The 9,173-nt window shown below is 45.9% G+C and overlaps 1 protein-coding gene across 5 annotated transcripts in view; it reads right to left on the bottom strand.

Moving 5' to 3' along the window:
• The window catches only part of MPP7 (MAGUK p55 scaffold protein 7), a 236,151-nt gene extending 228,502 nt beyond the window's left edge, over positions 1–7,649 (bottom strand). For all 5 annotated transcript variants that reach the window (XM_056136933.1, XM_056136941.1, XM_056136950.1 and 2 more), the window contains exon 1: positions 7,525–7,649. The gene's annotated coding sequence lies outside the window, so the exon portion shown is untranslated. The remainder of the gene's footprint in view (positions 1–7,524) is intronic.
• Positions 7,650–9,173: the final 1,524 nt, after the last annotated feature.

Here is a 9,173-nt window from a genome sequence, read left to right as displayed (position 1 = left end):
GAGAGAGAGAGAGAGAGAGAGAGAAACATCTACTGCAGCAGATCTGGGGCACCAGAGAGTCAAGAAAGGGGCCAGAGTGATAGTTCAGAGAGGAGGGCAGCCAACCCAGATTCAATTCCCGGCATCCCAAATGGTCCCCTGAGCGCCACCAGGCGTAATTAGCCCAGTGTGACCCAAAAAGGGAAAAAAAAACAAAGTCAAAAAATACTAAGTGCCCAAGAATGTGGGGCTTAACCAGGCTGGCGAGAGGAGAAGCTAGAACAGTCATTCCAAACCTTAATCTGACAGTAGGGAATGACAGGAGAGAAAACTGAGAGAGGGACCTGTGAAGGCAAATGACAACATGAAAAAGGGGAGACACACCAGAAGGTCTGTAGGGGACACGGCTGAGTGACTCGGGTCCACTCACCTGGCTCTGAGGAAGCCGCGGGCCTAGAAAGCAGAAGCTGTGTTTCAGGTGGAGAGCACAAGATGCCAGGCCCTGCCCACACAGAGGACGTAAAGAAAGGACAGGAACGTAAACAGAATTACAAGTGTGACAACTGCTAAATGAAATCAAATGGTGGATTGGGACAAAAAGCACCAGGAAACAGGACTGCAGACTGTCTGGAGAGTTGAGAACTCTGACACCCACACACATTCAGCCAGTCACAGAGCAGGCAAGCTGGAGAAGACAGTCCAAAAACCGCCTTCAGCACCAGGTAACCCCTCTGAAGAGAACCTTCTGGAACTGCCTGTAAATGAATTCACGAGAACCACCAATGAAACTCCTACTATAGAAGGTAGACTACAGTCATCATGAAAATCCAACATATTTTACCACTTTTTTTTTTTTTTTTGCTTTTTGGGTCACACCTGGCGATGCTCAGGGGTTACTCCTGGCTTTGCACTCAGGAATCACTCCTGGCGGTGCTCAGGGGACCATATGGGATGCTGGGAATCGAACCTGGATCGGCCACGTGCAAGGCAAACACCCTACCCACTGTGCTATTGCTCCAGCCCCAACCACTTTTTTTTTCTTAAGGGAGGGAAATGAAGGCCCTTGGTTTCAAGTCTCTCCACCCCAATTTAAAAATAAGAGTCTGCATTCTGTTTGTTTATATACCCACTGGGGAGAGGTGTTAGGGCCACACCTGGCAGTGCCCAGGGGATCCTGCAGAGCTGGAATGGAACCAGGGTTAGCCACTTACAAGGCAAGTAGCTGATAGTTTTACGACGAAAAGTCAAGATTTGTCCAGAAGGACAGTGCAGAAATTGTCCAGGCCCCATGTGCACCAGACCGCAGTCTGATCCCTGTAGCACACAGTGGTCCCTGAGCACAGCTAGGGTGGGTCTGGTGTCCCCCAGCACTGAGGGCCTGAAGAGCATCACATCCTTGGGCCCTAACATCAGCCCTCACCATCTAGTCAGTAGGCGAAGAATCGCTGGGAGTGGCCTCCAGGCCCCCTGGGCACAAGGGAAGGGCTGCCCAACATCATTTCAAAGTAAAGATGAATTGCCAGCTTATAATCAATCTATACACAGTGGAATTCCTTCACTCCTCACGACATGAACCATGTGTGCGTTTCCAGTTCAGTGATGAGGAAACAGAAAATATGGAAAACAGGCCTTAGGTCAAAGACCTGGAAGTGGCCGGGCTGGGGTTCAACAGTGAAAGCCCGGCTTCTTTGCCAAGCCCTGCGTTGTCCCCTGGTTCTTCTCAGTCTAGCCCTTGAACCAGCAGCAGCACTCAGTCCTGAGACTCATGAGAAATGGGAATTCTAGGACGCACTCCCAGCACTGTGGGACCCTCTGCTCAAACCAGCCCTTCAGGTAAGAGCGGGCTGGGGGGACACTGTGCACAGTGTCCTTGCCATCTTTCAATACTCCCAACTAGATCCTGTTTGTAACTAAGTAAATCCAAATCCACAAACTCACTTTCTCGGAGCCTCCAGCACAGATTCCTCCCAGAACCGGACAAAAACCTTAATGCCAACCGGCTTACATTATGTTGAAAATGGATGAGGGTGGTGGGAGGGTCCTACTCTGGACCTGAGAAGGTAATTCAGGGGTTAGGGTGCATGCTTGTGTGCATCCCATCTGCCTTTGATCCCCAGCACCACATGGCACACAAGCATGGCTGGGTATGGTCCTGAAAGACCCTCAAGGACCACCACCAGGGTATTCCCCACTACCCCACCCTCAGGTCCTCATATTGAACCACTGGCCAAGCTGGTGAAGCATCATGAGAAGCCACCGGGGCCCCCCTGAGCACTACTTGGAAACAAAAGAAAAATGACTTACTCAGAAAAGACCTGGCTGGGATCAGCACTGAATTTCAAACGTGAGAAGCACCATAGAGATACATAGAAAACAGATCAGATGCCACAGAAGGCAGAGAAAAAAAATATTTTAGCTATCAGAAGTAGGAGCTTGACCAATCCCAGTCCAGAGCTCCATTATCCCGTTCAACCCTGGCTAAATTCAAAAGGACTGATGACACCATCACTTCAACAGACTTCCAATGATGAAAAAAGAAGTCATAGCCCTCCAAAGTATCTGATTCTCGATTCATATTGCATGAAAAATGAATACGTTGAAACAAACACGTTTCTCCCTACTAATGAATGCCTTTAATCACTGATGTATATGGGAAAAAGTATCATTTTCACATGTCCAGATCCAAACCATAATCTACCAACTCATACCAAACAGGCACATTCTACATTTGGATATCAGAAAGAACTTATCCAGAGGCATCGTGTTTCAGCTAGTATGTCTTTAATCCCATGGAAAGCTAGTCAGACACTATGTTATGGGAGAATGCCCGTGTCATCATCCCATTGCTTACCTGGGCCAGTCCTTTGCAGCATCCTTGCTTGTCTGACCTTTCTGTTTTCAAAGTACTCTCGAGACCATGAGCCTTCTCTCCTCCCCAGCTCAAGGTCTCAATGGGCAGTATGGCCCCCAGGGTGTACGTGGACCCATTTCTAATAAAGTCTTTTTATAAAGGGAGCAGAAGAGAGAAAACCAGAAGTTACGTGTCTTCATGTCCCTTTCATATTTTGAAAACCTACCTGAGACCAATTAACTCTTTTAAAGCTGTTCACCAGTATACCCAAAAGTTTACACTTTTCTAAAGTGTAAGTCTCCACTTACTTCTTAAATTTAAAACATAACTTTGAAGACTAAGGTGTTAATAGACACCCGTGGACCACAATAGCTATAACCCTGAGTTACAATGCTTACAGGCATAAGATGTCAAAGGTAGAGAGATTCCTAAGAAGTCCACACTTAGCCCCCTTCTTAATCTGCCTAGTACTTACATCCACCCCCTTTCAACACCTTACTGGCCTGGCAGTGCTGCCAGTAGTTACCTTCCCAGGAAGAATGGCACTGATTTCTTTTTCCTCTCCCAAATCAACAGATCCCTTCAGAAACAGTGCTGGTTTCCAAGAAACAAATTTCCAAAGCTCTTCTTCCAACAATAAACAGATATACCAACCACTTAAAGAGCTCTTCACTTAAATTCTGACGTGTGTGTGTGTGTGTGTGTGTGTGTGTGTATTGCTAATGTCCTGAATCCAGGACATTCTACTTATACAACTTATATTCTACTAATGAGCTACTTACCCAGCCTTAATTCTGACTTAAAAGTCTGGTGTTTTCTGCAAAACATCTCCAAAAAATGCAATTGCCCTAACTAGTCCTTATTCTCCAACACACCATGTCTTTACCCTTTTAGGTATAAAAAGGCATAGACTTAAACAGGGTATAGACTTGGTTCTATATCAAACAGCTTCTTATCAAACAGCTAGGTTATTCTCACCTCCTTTCCTGAGTAATTAAGCAATCCAAACAGAAACCAGCAAGCCTAATCACTCCTGGAAAGAAGGAACCTGCTCTCTTTCATAAGCTGATAAAAATGTTCCGCAGAACAGTGAGATTAAATGAGACTAATTAAATTCAAAAAGAAAAAAGTTTTAATTTAAGGCACCAAATAATCTAGCTATATTTATACCCACTTTATTCTACGTTTTTGTTTGGTTGGTTGGTTTGGGGCCACACCTGCAGTGCTCAGGGGTTACTCCTGCCTCTGCACTCAGAGATCATTCCTGGCAGGGCTCAGAAGATCATATGAAGTGTCAGGGATCAAGCTCAAGTCACCTGCATACAGGACAAATGTGCTACCAGCTGTACTATCTCCCCAACTCCTTTATTCTACCACTTCTTTTAGAAAATCCATAGTCTAAGAAAGCAAAACAAAATTATATTTTAAAATTCATGATTCACATAAGACTTTAACAAACTTTAAGAATTTTCAAATGAAGACAGAGAACAATACATTCATTCTAGACAGTGATATTGACTACAGGAAGAACTAAAGAAGTTATTTCTGAAATTACTAATAATTTCCTCCACTTTAAATTAAGCTATCCTTTTCTTCCAAATAATCTCCTTTAACAAAATCACTTCAATCATTCACCTCTATTCCATTGAGATTACAAAGAGGACAGAAATAGGTTACATTTATATCTTTGTCAGTGAAATGCCTACAACAACAACAAAAAAATCCTCAATAAGCAACACCCAGTGCACCATCTAGTGGAAGCTGTACAGTGTCTAATTTTGTTAAGTGCATAAACTCTAAATAACATGGGGGTGGAGGAAGAGCCCCTCTCTCCAACAAGAATATAAGCAGAGGTTGGAGAAATAGCATAAAGGTTCACTTGCCTTGCATGTAGCTAACCCAGGTTCCATCCCCAGCATCCCATATGGTCCCCCAAAAACCACCAGGAGTGATTCCTGAGTGCAGAGACAGAAGTAACCCCTTGAGCATTGCCAGGTGTTGCTCAAAAAAAAAAAAAAAAGAACACAAGCAGATACCTTATAAGCAGTATAAATCTCTTTCCACTTTTCCAAACTGGAAATAGGTTGTGTTTATCAAAAGAGAACTATCTGCATAAATTAACAGCTAAGAAAAATTTGTTTTTAATGCACTGTCCTCCGCTGTTCATCGATTTGCTCAAGCGGGCACCAAAACGTCTCCATTGTGAGACTTGTTGTTACTGTTTTTGCCATATCAAGTACGTCACATTGAGCTTGCCAGGCTCTGCCTTGCGGGCGGGATACTCTCAGTAGCTTGCCAGGCTCCGAGAGGGAGTAAGGAATCGAACCCAGATCGGCCGCGTGCAAGGCAAACGCCCTACCTGCTGTGCTATCACTCCAGCCCTTCTTTAATTAAAAAAAAAAATTTAATAAATGTAACTCGTAAGAAAGTAAAAACCATTACAGGCCTTTGCACGCACACGTGCTAACACACACACACACACCGAACCCCCCCCCACACACACACGGCACCCCCACACACACACCAAAATGTTGAAGCAGAACTGGACTTAAAAAGGCTTGTATGAGATATGCCTTATATCCTACATACACGAATTAGGTCAAAATGTACCTGTTTACATACATCTGATTGATCAAATCTGCCACAAAAAGATTACTTTTTGAGTTGAACTATTCCAGTCAGCAAGGAATAAGACATTTCCATCTTTCTAATGACTAATAAGTTGAACAGAACTTAACAATTCTCTAAAGTTCCCAAACCTTGACATCATTCAAGAGATTCCTCCCAACTATCCACCCAAACCTGCCCTTCATTAACCCCCAAACACCCCTGCTTAGTTTAATCAGAGTTTTATGTTTTTAACCGCTTTACCAAATTCACTTTTAAAAACATTCGCTTATGTATATCATGTACTTTCAATCCACAATTGATATCCACTAATTTAGAAACACAAACTAAAAAAAAAGAAAAAAAAAACTTTCCAAGTTTAAAATAGATTTTTACATAGTATCGGCATTATTTGTTTTGACTACAGGGGGAAAATTACCTTTCTGATGAAATCTTACCAACACTGGGATGGGGGGAGGGGCGGGTAGCAAATATTTCTTTACCTGAAAATAACCACCTCCACCTGACGCTTATATGCCTGATTAAATTGGTATGCAGAAGCTTAATGGTGGCTACCTTTCCAGATCTTGAATGAACTCAATTGCAGGTATAAAAATAAAGAGTCCAATAACCTGTGGCGGAATGCCTTTTATCTCTTGGGCTTTCGGTTTATGTACCTGTAAAATGGGCATGATACGCACCACCTGCCTCAGAAGAGAAGGTGGCGCGAACCGAGTGAAACTGACACGGGCTCCTCAATGAAAAGGACCCAAATGGGCCACACCTGGGTGGGAGAAGGTGGTTCGTGAGCCACTACTGCTAAAACTCGGTGACCTTCACTGCACTTGGTGAATGAAAAGGGAGGGTGATAAAGAAAAACTAACAGCAATTCATGGCTTTTTTTTTTTCTCAAGGAAATCTGATCAGTAAACGAACTGCCTCAGAGGAAATTACTTTAATATATGCAACCTAGTGTTCTTTTACCCAAAAATAAAGTAAGACTGCCTGAGTAGCAAGTGCACCCCAAAAACCCAGAGGCTGGGGCTGGAGCGATAGCACAGCGGGTAGGGCGTTTGCCTTGCACGCTGCCGACCCGGGTTCGATTCCCAGCATCCCATATGGCCCCCTGAGCACCGCCAAGAGTGATTCCTGAGTGCAGAGCCAGGAGTAACCCCTGTGCATTGCCGGGTGTGACCCAAAAAGCTGAAGAAGAAAAAAAAATAACCAGAGGCTGTACTGAGACGGGGTTTGCAGCCGCTTCTCCTCCTTCTATAATTCGAATAATGGTTTGGGAAGGGGGTTTAATAAGAAAAAAGAAAATCACACCCACCCAAGCCTGAGTGACAGAAACAAGGTGCCACCTCCACAATCCTTTCAAACCTGCACAGACATTCCTCCTGAACATTCCTCCTCCTCATTCCTATCGCATTGCTCCCCTACTTCAGGCCAGACAAAGGTGAGTCACGCTGCTGGGTCTACCTGTCACTGAAACAACCCCCCCCCCCAAAAAAAAAAAAAAGTTGGCGCTGCTTTTTTTTTTTTCCCCCATCTACTAATTGGATTTTTCTCCTCTACTAGTGAGTAGTAGATGGTATGCAAATCGCATTGCAAAAAGCACCTGTCTCCAAACCAAGAGGGGAAAAAAAAATCCATGATTAACACTACCCAAGTAGAAACACCGTTCTCGTTTTTGAAAGGGGGAGGGGAGTGGAAACCAGTTTATTGCTCATTATTACAGTTATCAATAGGTCCTGATCCCTGCAGAGTCACCCAACTCGCACTCGTCTCCGCAGGGTTCCCTCCACCTGCCAGCCCTCCCGCCCTCCCCCGAGCCCCGCGGGGTCCCCTCCTTCCCTCCCTCCTGAGGGTCCCGAATGCCGCGGCCCCGGCCCCGCCCCCACCTCGCTGCAAGGTGCCGCGGCCGCCGCGGGCTCCCGGGAGGAGGCGCGCGGGAGGTTCCGGGTGACGCTGCCCCTGCCGGCACGGTGGCCGCCGGCGGGAGCCGCACCGGGAGCCTCCGCCGCCGCCGCCGCCCGCCCCGCGCCCGGGCGCTCTGAGCAGCGCTGCAGTCCCGACTGCCCCAGTACCTGCTCCGGGCCAGCGTGGTCCCCGGGAGACGCTCTCGCTCCGGCCCCCAGCAATCCCGGGCCCCGAAGGAAGGAGGCAGCGTGGGGCGGGGGGAGAAGATTGCCGCTAAGGACAATCGGGAGCCTCTGGGCTCTGCACCGCCACGGCGGGCGCAGGACGCACGAGTCCAGCGGAGCCCGCCCCCACCTCCAGCCGCGCGAGTAACTGCCCCGGCCCCCTCCCTCGCGGGGGCGGAGCCTTACGGGAGGGGGCGGGACGAGGGCGGGGCCGCAGCGCCCACGGGGCGTGAGCGCGGAGGCGCTTTATGAGACTCACCTGCTGATAGGCTACGATGGATTCAGACTTGAAGAAAGCCTCGCCGGCAGAGCTTCCTCATTGGTGGAGAGGAGAAAACAATGCTGAACACTGATTGGCGAGAGCCCGGCTCTCAATCATCGGAACTCCACCCCCCCTCCGCCCACCCCGCTCGCTCCGTTCCCAGGTGGCTGCAGAAAGGGTAGTGTTTTATGGACGAGGAGTCTCCTTGAAGACAACCCCGGATACCGGAGTTCCCAAGCCTTCCCTAAGCCCATTGCAGTTCTTTCATTTCCGATGAACGTTAATGGTCAACATCATTTTGACATTATCGTATTGTAAAAGCTTTCGTGGGTATATTTTTGATAACTGCTAAGATTCAGAAGGAAATTGTCATAGGTGAGGAAAAGGCATGAAATGTTTTCAATCCCTGGAGAGAGTGCCCGTGACTGTTTTTTTTTTTAACCTTTCTGTGCTTTATGTTGAGCATGGATAATTTTTATAATTAGTGGGGAATCAAACTTTTTTCACAGAAAAATGGTTGAGGTACAGAGAAAATCTGAAAAAGCAAACAGGATTTTCAAGAGGCTAATTATACCATAATAAAATAAATTACCTTAATATACTCAACATTGGTGTCCTTTTGCAAAAAATAGTCGCTTTTTCCCTCAAAGAATTATAGGACTATGACTAAGATGCCCCATACTCTGCTGAGTAATTGCCATTTGTCCAAAGACAATGTAGAACGCACCACATTGATGTAAGGGAACACTCCTAACAGGAAGAATTTGGAATCCAAAGACAAGGTTTAAGCCACATCAACAACAAAAAGAGCACAGAAATAAGAAAGAGGACAGGAATTGGGAAAACTCCCCAAAAGCAAGCAATTAGAAGGAATGTGACAGCATTTCAAAAGGTGACTAGACCTTGAAATTTGAAACCTGCAGGAGGAGAGAGCTGAGATCAGGATCACTGACCCACTGTTCAAGTTTGCATTTTGTTGTAAGTGCTTCTGATTGAAATAACATTAAGTTGCTATGGAGACACTGATGGAGGGAAGTGGACAGTGATGAAGGGATTGGTGGTTGGAACATTGCCTGAAAATCATGAAAAGCTTCATAGATTATGGTGACTTGAATAAAAAAAAAAACATTAAATAGCTAATATTGGAATCAAATCATTTTTTTTCAATTTTAGAGGCTCTCAAAAAAATGGATATGCACTGACTAAATCAATCTATCAGGCACAGAGCTATGAAGAACAGAGAAAGAGACAGGCTAGGTGTGAGGACTTAATAAGACATAGACCCTGGTGGATCTCTAGACAAACCACTGGGGAAGTCAAGGGTACAATA

Source organism: Sorex fumeus, unplaced genomic scaffold (assembly GCF_029834395.1).
Source record: "Sorex fumeus unplaced genomic scaffold, SorFum_2.1 ptg000007l, whole genome shotgun sequence".
NCBI lineage: Eukaryota > Metazoa > Chordata > Mammalia > Eulipotyphla > Soricidae > Sorex > Sorex fumeus.
Note: the sequence above shows the minus strand (reverse complement) of the source record. Positions and strands in the feature narration are given on the sequence as shown.